The sequence below is a fragment of the Littorina saxatilis genome, linkage group LG9, assembly GCF_037325665.1.
Source record: "Littorina saxatilis isolate snail1 linkage group LG9, US_GU_Lsax_2.0, whole genome shotgun sequence".
Lineage (NCBI taxonomy): Eukaryota > Metazoa > Mollusca > Gastropoda > Littorinimorpha > Littorinidae > Littorina > Littorina saxatilis.
Genome location: NC_090253.1, coordinates 57,972,862 through 57,994,661, shown reverse-complemented (window position 1 = coordinate 57,994,661; position 21,800 = coordinate 57,972,862). Strand labels below are relative to the sequence as shown.

Sequence of the window (21,800 nt, the reverse complement as noted above, 5' to 3'; positions counted from 1 at the left end):
ACCCGTGTGACTTGGAATAATAGGCCGTGAAAAGTAGGATATGCGCCGAAATGGCTGCGATCTGCTGGTCGATGTGAATGCATGATGTATTGTGTAAAAAATTCCATCTCACACGGCATAAATAGATCCCTGCGCCTTGAGTCCGAGTCTGGAGATACGCGCGCGATAGAAGACTTCATATATATAATCACGTGACCCATAAACCCATCGCCTGTAATTAGATCATACTATTACCGCTTCAGTTCTGAGACATCCTGCTTGCTGGCGCGCGCGCAGAGAAAAAAATTCCCTCTTTATTTTCACTTCTGATGCTCATCCTATTGTTGTTGGCACTCGGGTTTGTTTGTTTGTTTGCTTAACGCCCAGCCGACCACGAAGGGCCATATCAGGGCGGTGCTGCTTTTGACATATAACGTGCGCCACACACAAGACAGAAGTCGCAGCACAGGCTTCATGTCTCACCCAGTCACATTATTCTGACACCTGACCAACCAGTCCTAGCACTAACCCCATAATGCCAGACGCCAGGCGGAGCAGCCACTAGATTGCCAATTTTAAAGTCTTAGGTATGACCCGGCCGGGGTTCGAACCCACGACCTCCCGATCACGGGGCGGACGCCTTACCACGAGGATTGGGACTCGGGTAACAGGGAACGAAGGGCAGTGCCCCACCTAGTGATCGAGTGCCACAACCCAGACTTTTCCCTCAATATATATATAGGTTTTAAACTCCTGCTTCCGGATTATACAAAACACATTAAAACATGTATTAAACAATGGCGACTGCACGTGAGAGGGAACAATAAAGAGACCAAAAAGCAATGTACTCACGTTAAAATGACGAACACGGAACGAATAACAGCGACGTTTCGACCTAAGGGTCTTCTTCAGGCACAAAAACACAAAAATACACACACAAAAAAGAAGAAGAAAGACGATAGAACAAATGAAGAGAAGAATAACTGACAAAACAACTGCACTGCACAAACCAACAAATGACAAAGACTGTCTTTGTCATTTGTTGGTTTGTGCAGTGCAGTTGTTTTGTCAGTTATTCTTCTCTTCATTTGTTCTATCGTCTTTCTTCTTTTTTGTGTGTGTATTTTTGTGTTTTTGTGCCTGAAGAAGACCCTTAGGTCGAAGCGTCGCTGTTATTCGTTCCGTGTTCGTCATTTTAACGTGAGTACATTGCTTTTTGGTCTCTACATTAAAACATGATTACATTAACGAGAGGATAGCTGTTTTCTCTCAATTTTACTTCCCTATAGGTCAGTATTACGTGTTTGCGCATGTTCTTTATATTTTTTCTTACAATGTTGTCACTTTTAACCTTTTAACAGGTGGTCCCGAGTTTTATCTTTTTTTAACGAAACTATAATTGAATTAAAGTCCATGTTTTTAATGGTCCTTCCCTTAGGAAGTCAACGTATATAAAGGAAATATTATTAATACTCCTCTTACAAGGACCTTAACATATATCTCTTATTGCGCCCCCCCCCCCCCCCCTCCCGTACTCATGGAGAGTGGGTCCTGGGTCCTATCACGGTCGGGCTTGCTTGATCTTGCCCTTTTCTTTTCCTCCTCTATTTTTTTTTTATCATATTACCCCAGTCCTGTCCGAGGCCAACAATCTATGCCTGTAGGACGTTAATATATCTTGTAAGTAACTGCGCTGGCTGCAAAATTCCTCAAACGGGAGGTGATTTTAGACAGGCAATGCACTGGTTTTCCCTTGAGACATGAGAAAATGACTTCTTTTTTTTCATTTTTCTCTGATGGATTGGCTCGCTAATTAAGAATGATAACCACAATAATTTAGAAAAAGAACAGTTTAAACTCTGATGTCATCGTAACACTCAGGGACATGTCTATACTAGTTTTACCGCGCTGGCGTCAAACAACACTTTTCATCTCAAACTCCTTACGACCAGACAAAATATATTCATGTCCTATAGGCATGTATTGTTAGCCTTTTAAGAACATAATCTGGGTTATAGGAAAAAAAAACACCGAACGAACGAAAATTAAGGGGCTTAAATTAAGGTCTAAATTGCCTATTATTGGTTTATACGATAGTTAAAAAAAAAATTAAATTTAAAAAAAAAAAAATCGGGAGCTGGTTAAAAACAGAAGGATGACGGGAGTGGGGGTGATAAGATATTTAAAAATATCTGTTAAGATTGGATAAAATTGAGTACTTTGTATCACCTTGGTATAAGTGGGGTCCACATACGTAATCTGGGGGGATGGGACGATAAAATCGAGTGTTTATTTCATCCCAATGATGTTAAAAGTTATACAATCAGAGCCACATTTGGTTTACAAACAGTCAGACAGAGACTTAAAGTTTAGTGAAGAGCGGCTCTGCAGTTTCTGTCTTCTGCGTAGTGAAGAAAAACCGGCTTCGGAGGCAAACGCCTTTCCACCACGCCACAACCCTTACAACATTTTTGCGTGAAAACTGTCTGGCTGTCTGTCTGTCTGTCTGTCTGTCTGTCTGTCTGTCTGTCTGTCTCTCTCTCTCTCTCTCCCTCTCTCCGTCTCTCTCTCTCCCTCCCTTATGTGCTCCCTCTCTCTCCCTCCCTTCCTCCGTACCTCTCTCTCTCCCCCTCCCTCCTTTGCTCCCTCTCTCTCTCTCCATCCCTCTCTCCGTACCTCTCTCTCTCCCTCCCTTATGTGCTCCCTCTCTCTCTCCCTTCCTCCGTACCTCTCTCTCTCCCTCCCTCCTTTGCTCCCTCTCCCTCCCTCCTTCATTTGCTCCCTCTCTCTCTCCTTTCCTCCATACCTCTCTCTCTTCCTCCTTTGCTCCCTCTCTCCCCCTTCCTCCTTTGCTCCCTCTCTCTCTCCCTCTCTTTCTCAGTACCTCTCTCTCTCCCTCCCTTCCTCCGTACCTCTCTATCTCCATCCCTTCCTCCATACCTCTATCTCTCCCTCTCTTCCTCCGTACCTCTCTCTCTCCCTCCCTCCTTTGCCCCCTCTCTCTCCCTCCCTCCTTTGCTCACTCTCTCTCTCTCCCTTCCTCCATACCTCTCTCTCTCCCTCCCTCCTTTGCTTCCTCTCTCTCTCTCTCCCTTCCACCGTACCCCTCTCTCTCCCTCCCTCCCTCCTTTTCTCTCTCTCTCTGACTCTCTCTCCCTTCCTCCATACCCCTCTCTCTCCCTCCTTCCTGTGCTCCCTCTCTCTCCCTCCCTCCTTTGCTCCCTCTCTCTCTCTCCTTTCCTCCGTACCTCTCTCTCTCCCCCCTTCCTTTGCTCCCTCTCTCTCCCTTCCTCCATACCTCTCTCTCTCTCCCTCCCTTCCTCCATACCTCTCTCTCTCTCCCTTCCTCCATAACTTTCTCTCCCTCCCTCCTTTGCTCCCTCTCTGTCCCTCCCTTACTTCGTACCTCTCTCTCTCCCTCCCTCCTTTGCTCCCCCTCTCTCTCTCCCTCCCTTTATCCGTACCTCTCTCTCTCCCTCCCTTCCTCCATGCCTCTCTCTCTCCCTCCCTTCCTCCGTATCTCTCTCTCTCTCTCCCTCCCTCCTTTGCTCCCTCTCTCTCTCTCTCCCTTCCTCCATACCTCTCTCTCCCTCCCTCCTTTGCTCCCTCTCTCTCTCTTCCTTCCTCCGTACCTTTCTCTCCCTCTCTCCTTTGCTCCCTCTCTCTCTCTCTCTTCCTCCGTACCTCTCTCTCTCCCTCCCTCCTTTGCTCCCTCTCTCTCTCTCTCCCTTCCTCCATACCCCTTTCTCTCCCTCCCTCCTTTGCTCCCTCTCTCTCCCTCCTTTCCTCCGTACCTTTCTTTCTCCCTCCCTCCTTTGCTCCCTCTCTCTCCCTCCCTCCTTTGCTCCCTCTCTCTCTCTCCCTCCGTTTCTGCGTACCTCTTTCTCTCCTTTCCTTCCTCCGTACCTGTCTCTCTCCCTCCCTTCCTTCGTACCTCTCTCTCTCCCTCCCTTCCTCCGTACCTCTCTCTTTCCCTCCTTCCTTTGCTCCCTCTCTCTCTCCCTCCCTTCCTCCGTACCTCTCTCCCTCCCTTTCTCCATACCTCTCTCTCACCCTCCCTCCTTTGCTCCCTCTCTCTCTCTCTCCCTTCCTCCGTACCTCTCTCCCTCCCTTTCTCCGTACCTCTCTCTCCCTCCCTTCCTCCGTACCTCTTCCTCTCCCTCCCTCTTTTGCTCCCTCTCTCTCCCTCCCTTCCTCCGTACCTCTCTCTCTCCCTCCCTCCTTTGCTCCCTCTCTCTCTCTCCCTCCCTTTCTCCGTACCTCTCTCTCTCCCTCCCTTCCTCCGTACCTCTCTCTCTCCCTCCCTTCCTCCGTATCTCTCTCTCTCACTCCCTCCTTTGCTCCCTCTCTCTCTCTCTTCCTTCCTCCGTACCTTTCTCTCCCTCTCTCCTTTGCTCCCTCTCTCTCTCCCTTCCTCCGTACCCCTCTCCCTCCCTCCCTCCTTTGCTCCCTCTCTCTCTCCCTTCGTCCATACCTATCTCTTTCCTTCCCTCCTGTGCTCCCTCTCTCTCCCTCCCTCCTTTGCTCCCTCTCTCTCCTTTCCCCCATACCTCTCTATCTCCCTCCCTCCTTTGCTCCCTCTCTCTCTCTCCCTTCTTCCGTACCTCTCTCTCTCCCTCCATCTTTGCCCCCTCTCTCTCTCTCTCACTTCCTCCATACCTCTCTCTCCCTCCCTCCTTTGCTCCCTCTATCTCTCTCTCACTCTCTTTCTCCGTACCCCTCTCTCTCCCTCCCTTCATCCTTACCTCTCTCTCTCCCTCCCTTACTCTCTACCTCTCTCTCTCCCTCCCTTCCTCCGTACCTTTCTCTCTCCCTCCCTTCCTCCGTACCTCTCTCTCTCTCTCCCTCCCTCCTTTGCTCCCTCTCTCTCTCCCTCCTTACCCCTCTCTCTCTCTCCCTCCCTCCTTTGCTTCCTCTCGATTTCTCCCTCCGTCCGTATCTCTCTCTCTCCCTCCCTCCTTTGCTCCCTCTCTTTCTCTCACCCTCCTTACCTTTCTCTCTCCCTCCCTCATTTGCTCCCTCTGTCTCTCTCTCTCCCTCCCTACCTCTCTCTCTCACTCCCTCCTGTGCTCCCTCTCTCTCTCTCCCTCCCTTCCTCCGTACCTCTCTCTCTCCCTCCCTCCCTGTCTCTCTCCCTCCTTACCTCTCTCTCTCCCTCCCTCCTTTGCTCCCTCTCTCTTTCTCCCTTCCTTCGTACCTCTCTCTCTCTCTCCCTCCCTCTTTTGCTCCCTCTCTCTCTCCCCCTTCCTCCGTTCCTCTCTCTCTCCCTCCCTCTTTTGCTCCCTCTCTCTTTCTCCCTTCCTCCGTACCTCTCTCTCTCCCTCCCTCTTTTGCTCCCTCTCTCTCTCCCCCCCTCCTTACCTATCTCTCTCCCTCCCTCCTTTGCTCCCTCTCTCTCTCTCTCTCCCTCCCTCCGTACCTCTCTCTCTTCCTCCCTCATTTGCTCCCTCTCTCTCTCCCTCCCTCCTTACCTCTCTCTCTCCCTCCCTCCTTTGCTGCCTCTCTCTCTCTTCCTCCCTCCGTAACTCTCTCTCTCCCTCCCTTCTTTGCTCCATCTCTCTCTCCCTCCCTCCTTACCTCTCTCTCTATCTGTCTCTCCTTTGCTCCCTCTCTCTCTCCCTCCCTCCGTACCTCTCTCTCTCCCTCCCTCCTTTGCTGCCTCTCTCTCCCTTCCTCCATACCTCTCTATATCCCTCCCTCCTTTGCTCCCTCTCTCTCTCTCCCTTCCTCCGTACCTCTCTCTCTCCCTCCCTTCTTTGCCCCCTCTCTGTGTCTCCCTCCCTCCATACCTCTCTCTCTCCCTCCCTCCTTTGCTCCCTCTATCTCTCTCTCACTCTCTCACTCTCTTTCTCCGTACCTCTCTCTCTCCCCCCCTTCATCCGTACCTCTCTCTCTCCCTCCCTTCCTCCGTACCTCTCTCTCTCCCTCCCTTCCTCCGTACCTTTCTCTCTCCCTCCCTTCCTCCGTACCTCTCTCTCTCCCTCCCTCCTTTGCTCCCCCTACGCGGTTCATACTTCGCAATAAGTCAAGTCAAATCAATATTTATTTCAAAAAACCCCTAGGGTTACATGAATAAAATAAATAAAAATTGCAATAAACACGACAAAAAAATGTAATAATGAGACACAACACTTCGAATTAACCTAAAATAAATCTCATAACAAAATAGTTGTAATCATTTTTTTTTTACAGGAATGTATATGTTTCTGTGTTTGTTTTTGTTTTAATACAAAAAAAACCCGTGATCAAATAATCAGAACTCTTTCAAAATACTCTTAATAAAATATATTAAATGCAATAACTTTTGTTTTTTTTAATTGAAATAAATGTTTTAGTTTGACTACATTTGAATAGAAACTGAATTCTGATGAAAGCAGTTACTGTAAAGTCATTTGAAGTCACATGATAAAAATCACATGGTTTAGTTGAGCAGACCACAAAGTGCAGAGCTAAAATATGTGTATGAATCTGTGTGAAAATCCAGTCCGTTTGTCCACAGGGATGCTAGGAAGCAGTCAAATGGGGTCGCTCAATCTGCTCAAATCCAGTCAAATGGGGTCGCACGGGCCGACAAATGGGGACGTCCCCGTTTGTCGGAAGCGTCCCCATTTGACTGCTCTCCAGTGACAATCGTCCCCATTTGTCGGTAAAACCACCTACACACACACACACACACACACATACACACACACACACACACACACACACTCGCGCTTTGGCACACCATAAAAAGGGAGAGGCTGACAAAAATAAATAGAAATAGAAAAAGAAGCAACAGTCACACCTACAGATCATACATGAATTATACATATAATTATATGTCGTGCCGAATTCACGGAATTATAATAATAACAAGAAATTCCTCCGAGGTAGGAAAAACACCCCCGTCCTTACCAGAAGTCAGAAGTCAGAAGAGAGAAAGTCAGAAGTCAGAAGTTTAATTTCATTTTTTTCATTTTCATTACTTTATTGTCCCATCGCTGGGAAATTTGGGTCGCTTCCTCCCAGTGGAAAGCTAGCAGCAACGGAGTCGCGCTACCCAGGTGTCTGCGTGTTTAGGTGTATTCAGCCACCTGCACTTATGGCAGAATGACCAAGGTCTTTTACGTGCCATTGTGATGACACGGGGGTGGGACATGGCTTCCGTCTCTGGGTCTGCACATAAAGTTGACCCGTGTCCGTCCCGGCCCGAATTCGAACCTGCGACCTTTCGATCACAAGTCCAGTGGTCTACCAACTGAGCTACCGGGCCAGAGGTCAGAAGTCAGAAGTCAGAAGTCAGAAGAGAGAAAGTCAGAAGTCAGAAGTCAGAAGAGAGAAAGTCAGAAGTCAGAAGTCAGAAGTCAGAAGTCAGAAGAGAGAAAGTCAGAAGTCAGAAGAGAGAAAGTCAGAAGTCAGAAGTCAGAAGTCAGAAGTCAAAAGTCAAAAGTCAAAAGAGAGAAAGTCAGAAGTCAGAAGTCAGAAGAGAGAAAGTCAGAAGTCAGAAGTCAGAAGAGAGAAAGTCAGAAGTCAGAAGTCAAAAGTCAAAAGTCAAAAGTCAAAAGTCAAAAGTCAAAAGTCAGAAGTCAGAAGTCAGAAGTCAAAAGTCAAAAGTCAAAAGTCAGAAGTCAAAAGTCAAAAGTCAAAAGTCAGAAGTCAGAAGTCAGAAGAGAGAAAGTCAGAAGTCAGAAGTCAGAAGAGAGAAAGTCAGAAGTCAGAAGTCAGAAGAGAGAAAGTCAGAAGTCGGAAGTCAGAGGTCAGAAGTCAGAAGTCAGAAGTCAGAAGAGAGAAAGTCAGAAGTCAGAAGTCAGAAGAGAGAAAGTCAGAAGTCAGAAGTCAGAAGAGAGAAAGTCAGAAGTCAGAAGAGAGAAAGTCAGAAGTCAGAAGTCAGAAGAGAGAAAGTCAGAAGTCAGAAGTCAGAAGTCGAAAGTCAGAAGTCAGGAGTCAGAAGTCTAAAGTCAAAAGTCAAAAGTCAGAAGTCAGAAGTCAAAAGTCATAAGTGAGAAGTCAGAAGTCAGAAGTCAGAAGTCAGAAGTCAGAATGTAAACACAGGGTCCATTGCGAAAGGGTACGTCGAGGTAGGAAAAACACCCCCGTTGGTCATAGGGAAATAACCATTCTCACTGCCACCAACTGAGAAGGTTATTTCCCTTTGACCATTAATATGTCACTCTTAATCTTAATCCACCAATAACTCCCTAACCGTGTGTTTGACTGGTCCCAATTTTTGTAAGGACCGTCTCAGGAATGTATAGAACCTGTTCACCAAGTTTGGTGACGATCGGTCCGTTCATACTTGAGATCTATATGCGAACACAAACACACAAACACACACACAAACAAACAAACACATCCAGTGAAACCTATACACACCCCTATACCGGGGGTGTAATAATAATAACGGGCATTTATAAAGCGCCTTATCAGAAGTTCAAAGCGCGTGACAACAATACATGTATACAAAAATCATACAATCACTGTCAGATTGCCGAATTCGCGGAATCGGCAACATTTTTGCCCATTTCGCGTGATCGGCAAAACGCTGCCCATTACGGGAAATTGGCAGCGTTTTGCCGAAAATGCGGAAAGGCTTCTAAAATTTGCCCATTTCGCAAAAGCGACAGCCAGTCTGTTACTTTTTGTGTCACCAGAACATTACATTAGCATTGCTTTACCTCCCTACTATGTTTTTTTATATTTAGTCAAGTTTTGACTAAATATTTTAACATCGAGGGGGAATCGAAACGAGGGTCGTGGTGTATGTGCGTGCGTGTGTGCGTGCGTGCGTGTGTGTGTGTGTGTGTGTGTGTGTGTGTGTGTAGAGCGATTCAGACTAAACTACTGGACCGATCTTTATGAAATTTGACATGAGAGTTCCTGGGTATGAAATCCCCGAACGTTGTTTTCATTTTTTTGATAAATGTCTTTGATGACGTCATATCTGGCTTTTCGTGAAAGTTGAGGCGGCACTGTCACGCCCTCATTTTTCAACCAAATTGGTTCAAATTTTGGTCAAGTAATCTTCGACGAAGCCCGGGGTTCGGTATTGCATTTCAGCTTGGTGGCTTAAAAATTAATTAATGACTTTGGTCATTAAAAATCGGAAAATTGTAAAAAAAAATAAACATTTATAAAACGATCCAAATTTACGTTTATCTTATTCTCCATCATTTGCTGATTCCAAAAACATATAAATATGTTATATTCGGATTAAAAACAAGCTCTGAAAATTAAATATATAAAAATTATTATCAAAATTAAATTGTCCAAATCAATTTAAAAACACTTTCATCTTATCTGTCGAGCGCGCATAACTCCGGAAATGCACAAAAACGACACTTTTTGCAATAACTCGCCATAACTTATATCTAGTTGTCTAAGGGTGATGATATCCCAGGCATTTGTGAACTTTAAAACCGAAAAGTGACAGCCGATTTCGCAAAATGGGCACATTTTAGAAGCCTTTACGCGTTTTCGGCAAAACGCTGCCGATTTCGCGTAATGGGGGTGTGTGGTAGAGGGATGGAATATCCTTCTTTGAAGTTGGCGTGCGATCATAGACCCATACTTTTTCTGCGTACACACACCGGTGACACTGTGACGGTTCCCCTACGCTTTGTGTTCGGTGCCCTGACCCTTTGTGTTCGGTTCCCACTCGGTTCCCACACGCCAAAATTCGCGGACAAGATCGAGGTACTGTCACCCAAAACATCCATTTATGGTAGTATTACGCAATGTTGCTCTCTGAGAATGGTCTTGTTAGATCTGTGAGTGTTTACACTACATGCCTAGGTGCTGTTGGATTGAAGGTTTTTGATATTTTAGCCGTTATTAGGTAGAATGCCTTCCACTTTACTGCAAAACTGCATAATTCGTAGCATCGGCAAGAAATATCCTACCAAAAAATGCCTGCTTGGAACTGTCGTTGGTCCAGCAAAATGTTCAACATGTCTGTAGCAGACAGCCCAAGTTTCAAGATTGTAGGGCCATCCAAACAGCCGTAATAATAAAAACAACAAAAGTAGTCAGTGAAATTGGCTGTGTTCGGTCCCCCCACACTTTTGTGACGTAGGCGTGACGGTTCCCATAATTCATTGTGTCGGTCCCCACTTTCTGTGTCGGACCCCACTTTCGACCTAATTTCTCTGTGACGGACCCCACAACCAGCCTATTTTGTGTCGGTCCCCACACCTTCTTGGATTTATGACTTGCCGGTTACTTGTATCATTGTATTCATTGAATCTAATTGTCTCGGAGTTATTTTTCAGCAAAAACCGGCAAGGCAGCACCTTTTGTGATACCAAGTAAGTCAGATGACATCAGTATGTGTGTGTGTGTGTGTGTGTGTGTGTGTGTGTGTGTGTGTGAGAGAGAGAGAGAGAGAGAGAGAGAGAGAGAGAGAGAGAGAGAGAGAGAGAGAGAGAGAGAGAGACTAACTTTATTAGTTTATGCCACAAATAATATATAACATTATTTATCTCTGGGACAACATCCATAAATAGCTTTCCACACGCGCGACGCGTTAGCGGCGCGACAAGCGGCAAGCGACGCGATTTTTTTGAAAGGGTCCTGGAGCGATTTTTTCGCGTTGTCGCGCGGCAACGCGGGAGTTTACAGATTTTACCGCATGTTTAAAACGCAAGTACGGAAACACGTCACGCGTTTGCGCGCGTTTTCTTTTGTCGCTGCCGCTGTCGCGGGTACGGAAACAGAACCTACCGCGAGTACGACACTACCGCGAGTATAACACTACCGCGTGTCATTTTATGACTTCCATGGCTGAAGGCAAAGGTTGAAATGTTTCCTTGAAATATAAAACAAAAAGGCCTGGTCTGTTCTCTGAACACTAATTCACTGTTTGTCATGGCGGCGCTAACCAAGAACTCAAAACGATCAGAACACACTATCAGAATACATATAGAATGGGTTGCTTCCAATCAAAGTTAGAACACAAACTCACAAGAAGTAAGTTTGCATGCGTTCTCTCTACGGTTATGGTACTCGCGGTTGTGGTACGCGCGGTAGTGTGACACGCGGCAGTGTTATACTCGCGGTAGTGTCGTACTCGCGGTAGTGTGACACGCGGTAGTGTTACACGCGGTAGTGTCGTACTCGCCGTAGTGTGACACGCGGTAGTGACGCTCGCGGTAGTGTCGCATAACCGGAGTGATCTGGAAAGGTGTCAATCTCTCTCTCTCTCTCTCTCTCTCTCTCTCTCTCTCTCTCTCTCTCTCTCTCTCTCTCTCTCTCTCTCTCTCACACACACACACACACACACACACACACACACACACATACATACTGATGTCATCTGACTTACTTGGTATCACAAAAGGTGCTGCCTTGCCGGTTTTTGCTGAAAAATAACTCCAAGACAATTAGATTCAATGAATACAATGATACAAGTAACCGGCAAGTCATAAATCCAAGAAGGTGTGGGGACCGACACAAAATAGGCTGGTTGTGGGGTCCGTCACAGAGAAATTAGGTCGAAAGTGGGGTCCGACACAGAAAGTGGGGACCGACACAATGAATTATGGGAACCGTCACGCCTACGTCACAAAAGTGTGGGGGGACCGAACACAGCCAATTTCACTGACTACTTTTGTTGTTTTTATTATTACGGCTGTTTGGATGGCCCTACAATCTTGAAACTTGGGCTGTCTGCTACAGACATGTTGAACATTTTGCTGGACCAACGACAGTTCCAAGCAGGCATTTTTTGGTAGGATATTTCTTGCCGATGCTACGAATTATGCAGTTTTGCAGTAAAGTGGAAGGCATTCTACCTAATAACGGCTAAAATATCAAAAACCTTCAATCCAACAGCACCTAGGCATGTAGTGTAAACACTCACAGATCTAACAAGACCATTCTCAGAGAGCAACATTGCGTAATACTACCATAAATGGATGTTTTGGGTGACAGTACCTCGATCTTGTCCGCGAATTTTGGCGTGTGGGAACCGAGTGGGAACCGAACACAAAGGGTCAGGGCACCGAACACAAAGCGTAGGGGAACCGTCACAGTGTCACCGGTGTGGTACAATCAATGTAAACTCGCTGTGCTAGCGATGTTGCATGTAGTCTGAAAATAGTACGCCAGTAGTTTGCTAGTAATGTTATAGTCTGTAAATAGTGCGCTAGTATAGTTTGCTAGTAATGTTATTGTCTGTAAATAGTGCGCTAGTATAGTTTGCTAGTAATGTTATAGTCTGTAAATAGTGCGCTAGTATAGTTTGCTAGTAATGTTATAGTCTGTAAATAGTGCGCTAGTATAGTTTGCTAGTAATGTTATAGTCTGTAAATAGTGCGCCAATATAGTTTGCTAGTAATGTTATAGTCTGTAAATAGTGCGCTAGTATAGTTTGCTAGTAATGTTATAGCCTGTAAATAGTGCGCTAGTATAGTTTGCTAGTAATGTTATAGTCTGTAAATAGTGCGCTAGTATAGTTTGCTAGTAATGTTATTGTCTGTAAATAGTGCGCCAGTAGTTTGCTAGTAATGTAATAGTCTGTAAATACTGCGCGAGTAGTTTGCTAGTAATGGTATAGTCTGTAAATAGTGCGCCAGTAGTTTGCAAGTAACGTAATATTTTTCGTACCAAAAGTGTCCAGATAACAGTGCCGCGTTTAAGGCTTGAGTCTATCCCTTGTAAAAGTCGAAGAAACGGGACATAAAAATATCTCTGTACGACGCAAAATCCAATATGAATCAAACGGTACGAAAAATATAACGGTCAACTATTCTCTTTTTCAAGCATTATTATTTTCTGATTTATGGAGGGGGAGGTGGGTTCGTGCGTGTTCGTGTATTCATGTAGGCGAATACGTATAATTGACAATGTTAATGTGTGTAAGTGCGTGTTGTTCGATTCCCCATGTGCGTGAGATGTACAGTGTGTGACGGGCGCAGTGGCGTTGTGGTAAAACATCGGCCTCCTAATCGGGAGGTCGTGAGTTCGAATCCCGGTCGCTGCCGCCTGGTGGATTAAGAGTGGAGATTTTTCCGATCTCCCAGGTCAACTTATGTGCGGACATGCTAGTGACTTAACCCCCTTCGTGTGTACACGCAAGCACAAGACCAAGTGCGCACGGAAAAAGATCCCGTAATCCATGTTAGAGTTCTGTGGGTTATAGAAACACGAAAAGTCCCAGCATGCCTCCCCCGAAATCGGCGTTTGCTGCCTGAATGGCGGGGTAAAAACGGTCATACACGTAAAAATCCACTCGTGCTAAAAAACATGAGTGAACGTGGGAGTCTAAGCCCATGAACGAAGAAGAAGAAGAAGAAGAAGAAGAAGAAGAAGAGTACAGTGTGTGTGCATGTATTCACACGTTTGGCAGATGGGGAGAGAGAAACCAAGACAGAGAGAGATGTTTTTATGGGGGCGAGGACGCCCCCATTCTATACGGATAGTTTCGAGGTTGACCATGGGCAGCGCCATTTTGTTGTGAAATACGTCATCAGTTTGTGTACACAGGAAGTTGTGACATCCGTCACCCTATGGGAGGGGTGACGTCAAAATTGTTCATCTGTAGAAAGTTGTGAAATCCGTCACCCTATGGGAGGGGTGACGTCAAAATTGGTCATCACAGAGTTTGTGTAACACAGGAAGTTGTGAAATACGTCACCCTATGGGAGGGGTGACGTCAAAATTGTTCAACAAAAACATGATATGTCGCTTTGTGCAGGGTCAACTGCAACAAACTCAAACCGAGCCATTCATACCTAGCTGTATTTGAGTGACTTATATACCCGACATTTTTATTTCTTATCTTTAGCACAGGTGTAGGAAAAATCATGAACCAAAATGTTATTTATTTTCTAATTTAACATTTTTTTTACAAATATGACCATGGTCTTTTAAACATACAGTGACATTAAACATTGTTATGTTAAAAAAAAGAAAAAAGAAAAAAAGCTTTTGTGCACAAATCAGAAAATACATTGTACATTTTACCTACAGGCCAAACCGTGAGTGTCTGTGGCAAAGCCCGACCCAGGAAATTGCACTGATCTAAATTGTCAAGAACAGGCGCTTGCATTTGGATGTGTCCAATGATAGTAGGTTTGGTTGTGATCAATCAGAATAATGTAGGAATAAAAATGTATGACAGTTTAGTATGATGACATGTAATTCACATATGCTGAAATATGATATTATACATCATGTAATATTATTATGGCTGTTGCCATGACCATGAAACCCAACAAAGGTTTAATGTAATGTAATTCAAAATACCAAAACCGAGCACCTATTAATCTCGTCTTTGCGCGTGAAGATTGAGGCCGTCTGCCAGTAGCGGTTAGGTCATACAGTGGAACCCCTCTCTAGCGACCTTTAAAATGTTGACAAAAATCGGTCCTTGTGGAGGGGGGTCCTTATAGAGGGAGGGGGGCGGAGTCAGGGGGCCACAAAGAAAGTCAGATTTTTAAAAAAAAGAAAACAGAGAAGTTTGAGTTGCTGACGACCGTTCCCTCTGAAAGCAAACTGCTTCGATTTCATGTTTGTCCTTGGTGTCCACCAGTTCTGGTGCATGTACTACCCTGGCCAAGTTTCCTCTCAAGACATCAAAGAGACCGCCCCAGTATACTCTACAGCCTCTGGGCGAACCACCTCTCATAGCTAAAACTGGGTCAATGACCCCTGGGAAGAAGGTCAGTGTCTATAAAATTTTACTCCTAGGCCTGCGGCCAGGGGGGGGGGAGTATACCGGTACCATTTGAGAATCAGACCAAATGAGAATTGAACCATTTGAGAACATCCTTTTTTTTCAATCACTACATCGAAGGCCTGCGGCCCGGGGTTCACATGGGTTGGTTTGTTTGTTTGTTTCAAACCCACACCCATATACACACATTTCCCATTTAAACCATTTGTCGGCCCCCTGTCGATATTTATCGACTAAGTTCCTTGTGGCATCTTGTTATGAGAAAGCTGGTGTATATATGTCGCTCAGCAATGCAATTTCTCTTTTAGAGATTAATAAAGTTATTGTATTGTATTGTATTGTATTGTATTGTACATAAACATTTTTTCTCTTATTCGAGTATATTTTGCTTTTCACGAGGTTCAAAAAGCGGTAGCTGAGAGAGCGGGTGCGTGCGTGTACGTGTATAATTTATGCGCGGGCACGCACGCGAATATGTATATAAAAAAGTAATGACAATGAAAACATGTCCATCAAAATCGTTTTCCGGACAAGTAACATATACATCAGTTCTGCCTAAATGGCAGGGAAAAACGGCCATACTCGTAAAAACCCGCTCGTGCAAAACAGGTGTGTACGTGGGAGTTCCAGCGGCAGAAGAAAAAGAAAGAACCACTTAAAGTGATATACAAAAGGGTTTGCACTTTAAGGCGATGTGAGGCACTAAAATCATCATCATCATCTTCTTCTTCTTCTTCTTCTGCATTCGTGGGCTGAAACTCCCTCGTACACTCGTGTTTTTGCACGAGTGGAATTTTACGTGTATGACCGTTTTTACCCCGCCATTTAGGCAGCCATACGTCGCTTTCGGAGGAAGCATGCTGGGTATTTTCGTGTTTCGTGGGCGGGGATATAGCTCAGTTGGTAGCGCGCTGGATTTGTATTCAGTTGGCCGCTGTCAGCGTGAGTTCGATCCCAGGTTCGGCGGAAATTTATTTCAGAGTCAACTTTGTGTGCAGACTCTTTTCGGTGTCCGAACCCTCCCCCCGTGTACACTACATTGGGTGTGCACGTTAAAGATCCCACGATTGACAAAAGGGTCTTTCCTGGCAAAATTGCTTAGGCACAGTTAATAATTGTCTACCTATACCCGTGTGACTTGGAATAATAGGCCGTGAAAGGTAAATATGCGCCGAAATGGCTGCAATCTACTGGCCGTATAAAATTTCATCTCACACGGCATCACTGCAGAGCGCCTAGAACTGTACCCACGGAATATGCGCGATATAAGGGTCATTGATTGATTGATTGATTGATTTCTATAACCCACCGAACTCGGACATGGATTACAGGATCTTTTCCGTGCGCACTTGTTCTTGTGCTTGCGTGTACACACGAAGGGGGATACGCCACTAGCAGGTCTGCATATAAGTTGACCTGGGAGATCGGAAAAATCTCCACACTTAACCCATCAGGAGGCCGCGGCCGGGATTCGAACTCTTGACCTTCCGATTAAGAGGCCGACGTCTTACCATCCCGCCACAGCGCCCGTCCCACTAAAATCATAAAAATTAAACTTGGAGAATACATGGAATAACTTAGTTTTCTGGGTAGTTATTGAAGTGACTTATGAAAAATATGTGAATACTACAGGACATAGACTGCCGTTGCTATGGAAACTGGCTTAAACAGCGCCATATTGGATTTCTAGGAAACGGTTTTACAGCAACATCATACATCAGAAATGCTTAATATATATAACACAAAGATACACATGAGATTTATCTACAATCATAAAGAACGATTTTTTGAGAAAAGACTGCAGTTGAATTTATATTAATTTTTGAAATAAGGATTAATGGATATGCGGTTAGAAATTGATTAATCCTTATTACAAAAATTAATATAAATTCAACTGAAGTCTTTTGTAATAATATCGTTATATCTGATTGTAGATAAAGGTCATGTGTATCTTTGTGCCAAATGTCAGGTATTTCTGATGTATGATGTCGCTGTAAAACCGTTTCCTAGAAATCCAATATGGCGACTGTTTCCATAGCAACGGCGATCTGTGTCCATTAATATTTACACATTTTTTCATTCATTGTTATAAGTCACTTCAATTACTACAAAAAAACTAGGTTATTCCATGTATACTCCAAGTTTAATTTTAGTGCCACGCATCGCCTTAAGGTCTGTACTTGCTGGGCTGTGCTGGGCTGTACTTTAAGGCACAGTCAGCCTCCCGTAAACCACCACAGATACTGTCAGGCTTTTACACACAGTACACACACACTTTCATTTACACACTCACCGCTTTTTAACATCCTAGGTGCCCTCCGTAAAGAGCGAGCAATTCTCAAAGAATTTATTTTTGCGTGGTTTATTTTACCCCTGAGCCATCGCGAACCCGTGTGATCCAGTTTCATTTTTTCCCAATGTAGTCGTCAGTTTGTGATTTCAATGGGACTCGCTGTAAGCTCATCTGCAATAACACGTTATTGTGTACCTCTGAATCTAAACGCAACAAACGGCTGCGATTCACACGAACTAGAGCGATGACAGTTGACTGTTCAGAGGAAGGGGAGCTCGGCAGAACCGTCGTCTGCTACAAGAAAGACGGTTTGCGTGACACGTTTCCGGACTTTTCTTTTTTCAAACTGTCAAAACTTCGAATTGTACTGATCTTGTCTTGATGGAAAAAGAATTCTTTTATGATTTAAGAATGTTTGTGTAAGAAGCTGTCAATTTATTATATAGATTTTAAAAGTTAGTTCTAGCACCAAAACGAGGCGCCTGATTTGCTGATCAGAGGGTCCACGAAAATAAATTCTTTGAAAATTGCTCGCTCTTTACATAGGGCACCTAGGATGTTCTCAAGCGGAGAGTGTTTAGACGAAAGGGTGTTTGTACAGTGTGTAAAAGCCTGACAGTATCTGTGATGGTTTACGGGAGGCTTACTGTGCCTTTAAGGAAAGTGGTTTAAACCAGCCCTTCATTGTTGCTATTTGTGGGCGAGCATAATATCTCCCCTCAGGATATCAGCACGCAGCGCAAAACAATAAATGTCAGGAAATTACAAAAAACTAATATGCAGAAAGACTTCTTGAAGTACACGCGTATTTCCTGCGTGTCAATAAAAAAAAAAAAAACCAATACAAAAACTAAGCAAGTGCGTTTAGATGACGATCATTATGATGCAGCTGCTAATATAAATAACAAATAAAATGTGAGAATGGCTTGCATACATAATTCACACGAAATGAGTTTAAAGCCTGGGAAGGTGAGCATACTAGTTGTTCCCCTTGCTTTATGTATCGCGAGGCGGAGACAAAGAGAGAGGGAAAGGGGAGATGAGAGTGATGGATGGAGGTATTAATCATTGTATTGATTTTTATATTTAGTCAAGTTTTGTTACAATTTCTAGAGACATGAAATCGATGCCTTTTATCCTAATAACAAGTCGCGTAAGGCGAAATTACAACATTTAGTCAAGCTGTCGAACTCACAGAATGAAACTGAACTCACTGCATTTTTACAGCAAGAGCGTATACTCGTAGCATCGTCAGTCCACCGCTCGATGCAAAGGCAGTGAAATTGACAAGGAGAGCGGGGTAGTAGTTGCGCTGAGAAGGATAGCACGCTTTTCTTTATCTCTATTCTTTTCAACTTTCTGAGCGTGTTTTAATCCAAACATATCACATCTATATGTTTTTGGAATCAGGAATCCACAAGGAATAAGATGAAATTGTTTTTAAATCGATTTCGGTAATTTTATTTTAATAATAATTTTTATATTTTTAATTTTTAGAGCTTGTTTTTAATCCGAATATAATATATTTATATGTTTTTGGAATCAGAAATTGATGAAGAATAAGATGAACGTAAATTTGGATCGTTTTAAAAACAAATCATTTTTAATGACCAAAGTCATTAATTAATTTTTAAGCCTCCAAGCTGAAATGCAATACCGAAGTCCAACCTTCGTCGAAGATTGCTTGGCCAAAATTTTAATCAATTTTATTGAAAAATGAGGGTGTGACAGTGCTGCCCCAACTTTTACAAAAAGACGGATATGACGTCATCAAAGACATTTATCGAAAAAATGAAAACAATTCTGGGGATATCATACCCAGGAACTCTTATGTAAAATTTCATAAAGATCGGTCCGGTAGTTTACTCTGAATCGCTCTACACACACACACACACACACACACACACACACACACACACACACACACACACACACTGATCGACACACATACACCACAACTAAGGGCAGGAGCTACCTTCAAATACACCGTTTTTGACCACAGCATTCAGGAAACAGAACTGATTGTGTTAAGATTTGGTGTGCTTTTGCTTCAATGTATGTAGAGAAACAGTATACGATCAAAAACAAAATTGCTTTTAGATTGACTTTAACAAAAATGTATTAAATGAAAAATAAGCAAAGCGTTGAATCGAAACATGTTAGTTCACGGATGACAAGATAATTTCAATACTATTCATCAGAATAATTTTAACTTTTTCAGAATTGTTTTGGACATTCTGATAGATGTTTTGTTTGAAACGATTTAACAGTTAAAGAGATACAAAATGTTGCTTTGTGGGTAAAATGTTTATACAAACTGGATTCTTTGCTTTGCTTATTTTTCATTTAATAATTTTTACTAAGTCAATCTAAAAGCACATTTTGTTTTTGAGCATATACTATTAGTATTACTCTACATACCTTGAAGCAAAAGCACGCCGAATTTTTACACAAACAGTTCTGTTTCATGAATGCTGTAGTCAAATGACTTAAAGAGAAAAACGGTCTATTGCCCTGACTAGCTGTAACTGCTGTCTTCATGTCACCGATTGGCTGGGGCGGGAAGAGGGTATTTTTGTATACTCGGACATTTAAATAATACAAAAGAATAAAGTCTGGATGGTTTAAATCAGTGAAGTATGGCTACCGCTCAATGTTAAACCTCGTACTGTTGAGTCGATCCCCGAATTCGGAACATTTTTCATAAAGTGCACGAAATTCAGACCATTAATTTTGACCTACATGCCACTCGTGTCATACATAAGCACATCTATGGAGTAATTATGTTAATAGATGTTGAAGTTATTAACATTTGTATGGGTTGCAGTTTTTTTATCACTCTGTGTCAAGGCAACTAGAAGAACATGTAATACAAATATGAATGCGTGATATATTGTGTACAAAAAAATTCCATCTCACACGGCATTAATAGGTAACATGCGCCTTGAGTCGCCTTGTGTGGTGAGATACGTGCGCGATATAAATCCTCGTAAATAAATAAAATAAAATAAATGAAGTAATTCGGTCAATCGCTGTAGGAGTTATTAACATGTTTATGGGTTGTAGTTTTTTGATCACCCTGTATAAAGGCAACTGTCGGTCTGAACTCGGCATTCTGTCTCCATCTCTGGACTTGTCCGTGGTAAGAATAGGAACAATAGAGTGCAGGTGAGCACATTTTCACTGTTAGCTTGTCCGTGGTAAGAATAGGAACAAGAGACTAAAGGTGAGCACATTTTCACTGTTAGCTTGTCCGTGGTAAGAATAGGAACAATAGAGTGCAGGTGAGCACATTTTCACTGTTAGCTTGTCCGTGGTAAGAATAGGAACAAGAGACTAAAGGTGAGCACATTTTCACTGTTAGCTTGTCCGTGGTAAGAATAGGAACAAGAGACTAAAGGTGAGCACATTTTCACTGTTAGCTTGTCCGTGGTAAGAATAGGAACAAGAGACTAAAGGTGAGCACATTTTCACTGTTAGCTTGTCCGTGGTAAGAATAGGAACAAGAGACTAAAGGTGAGCACATTTTCACTGTTAGCTTGTCCGTGGTAAGAATAGGAACAAGAGACTAAAGGTGAGCACATTTTCACTGTTAGCTTGTCCGTGGTAAGAATAGGAACAAGAGACTAAAGGTGAGCACATTTTCACTGTTAGCTTGTCCGTGGTAAGAATAGGAACAAGAGACTAAAGGTGAGCACATTTTCACTGTTAGCTTGTCCGTGGTAAGAATAGGAACAAGAGACTAAAGGTGAGCACATTTTCACTGTTAGCTTGTCCGTGGTAAGAATAAGAACAAGAGACTAAAGGTGAGCACATTTTCACTGTTAGCTTGTCCGTGGTAAGAATAGGAACAAGAGACTAAAGGTGAGTACATTTTCACTGTTAGCTTGTCCGTGGTAAGAATAGTAACAAGAGACTAAAGGTGAGCACATTTTCACTGTTAGCTTGTCCGTGGTAAGAATAGGAACAAGAGACTAAAGGTGAGCACATTTTCACTGTTAGCTTGTCCGTGGTAAGAATAGGAACAAGAGACTAAAGGTGAGCACATTTTCACTGTTAGCTTGTCCGTGGTAAGAATAAGAACAAGAGACTAAAGGTGAGCACATTTTCACTGTTAGCTTGTCCGTGGTAAGAATAGGAACAAGAGACTAAAGGTGAGCACATTTTCACTGTTAGCTTGTCCGTGGTAAGAATAGTAACAAGAGACTAAAGGTGAGCACATTTTCACTGTTAGCTTGTCCGTGGTAGGTTAAACTTTCGATTTTGATAGCTCTGACTGGCTTGCATTAGACAATGTACTCACGCTACTTTGAAAACCTACAATAACTTGTGTTTTTGCTGGAGTGTTCGTGTTTTAGTCAAGTTTTGACTAAATGTTTTAACGTAGAGGGGGGAATCGAGACGAGGGTCGTGGTGTATTAAAGTTGTCATTAAAATCGATTTTTCGCAAACAGACTTAAAATTGATTGCATCGTATTCTTCATCACATTCTGAATCTAAAAATATATACATATGTCATGTTTACTCTTAAAATGTGATCACAATTAACGAAAATAGATTAATTAGTCTTACGATAAAAATGTAAGAAATCGATCCAAAAATGATTTTATCTTATTCTTTATCATTTCCTGATTCCAAAAACATATAGATATGATAGGTTGTATTCAAAACAAGCTCCGAAAGTTAACAAGAATACAGAAAAGCGCGCTTTCCTGCTTAGCACAATACGCTACCGCACTATTCTGGCGTGTTAATTTCACTGGGTTTTGCACGTGGAAAGTGAGCGATTTCCTTCTCGCGGGGATTGACGAAGCTGTACTGTCTTGGTGAAAAACTACATTGCGTTCAGTTTCATTCCGTTAGTTCGACAGCTTG

The 21,800-nt window shown here is 43.4% G+C and overlaps 1 protein-coding gene across 9 annotated transcripts in view; it reads left to right on the top strand.

The window, feature by feature from the left end:
• Positions 1-19,970: 19,970 nt before the first annotated feature.
• LOC138976595 (uncharacterized) overlaps positions 19,971-21,800 on the top strand; it is a 10,455-nt gene continuing 8,625 nt past the window's right edge. For 2 of the 9 annotated variants that reach the window (XM_070349454.1, XM_070349446.1), the window contains exon 1: positions 21,008-21,079. The gene's annotated coding sequence lies outside the window, so the exon portion shown is untranslated. Of the gene's footprint in view, positions 20,094-20,183; positions 20,210-20,257; positions 20,268-20,837; positions 20,848-21,007; positions 21,080-21,118; positions 21,138-21,800 lie in introns of those variants that run through there. The other 7 variants (XM_070349447.1, XM_070349449.1, XM_070349450.1 and 4 more) reach the window with 7 other exon arrangements.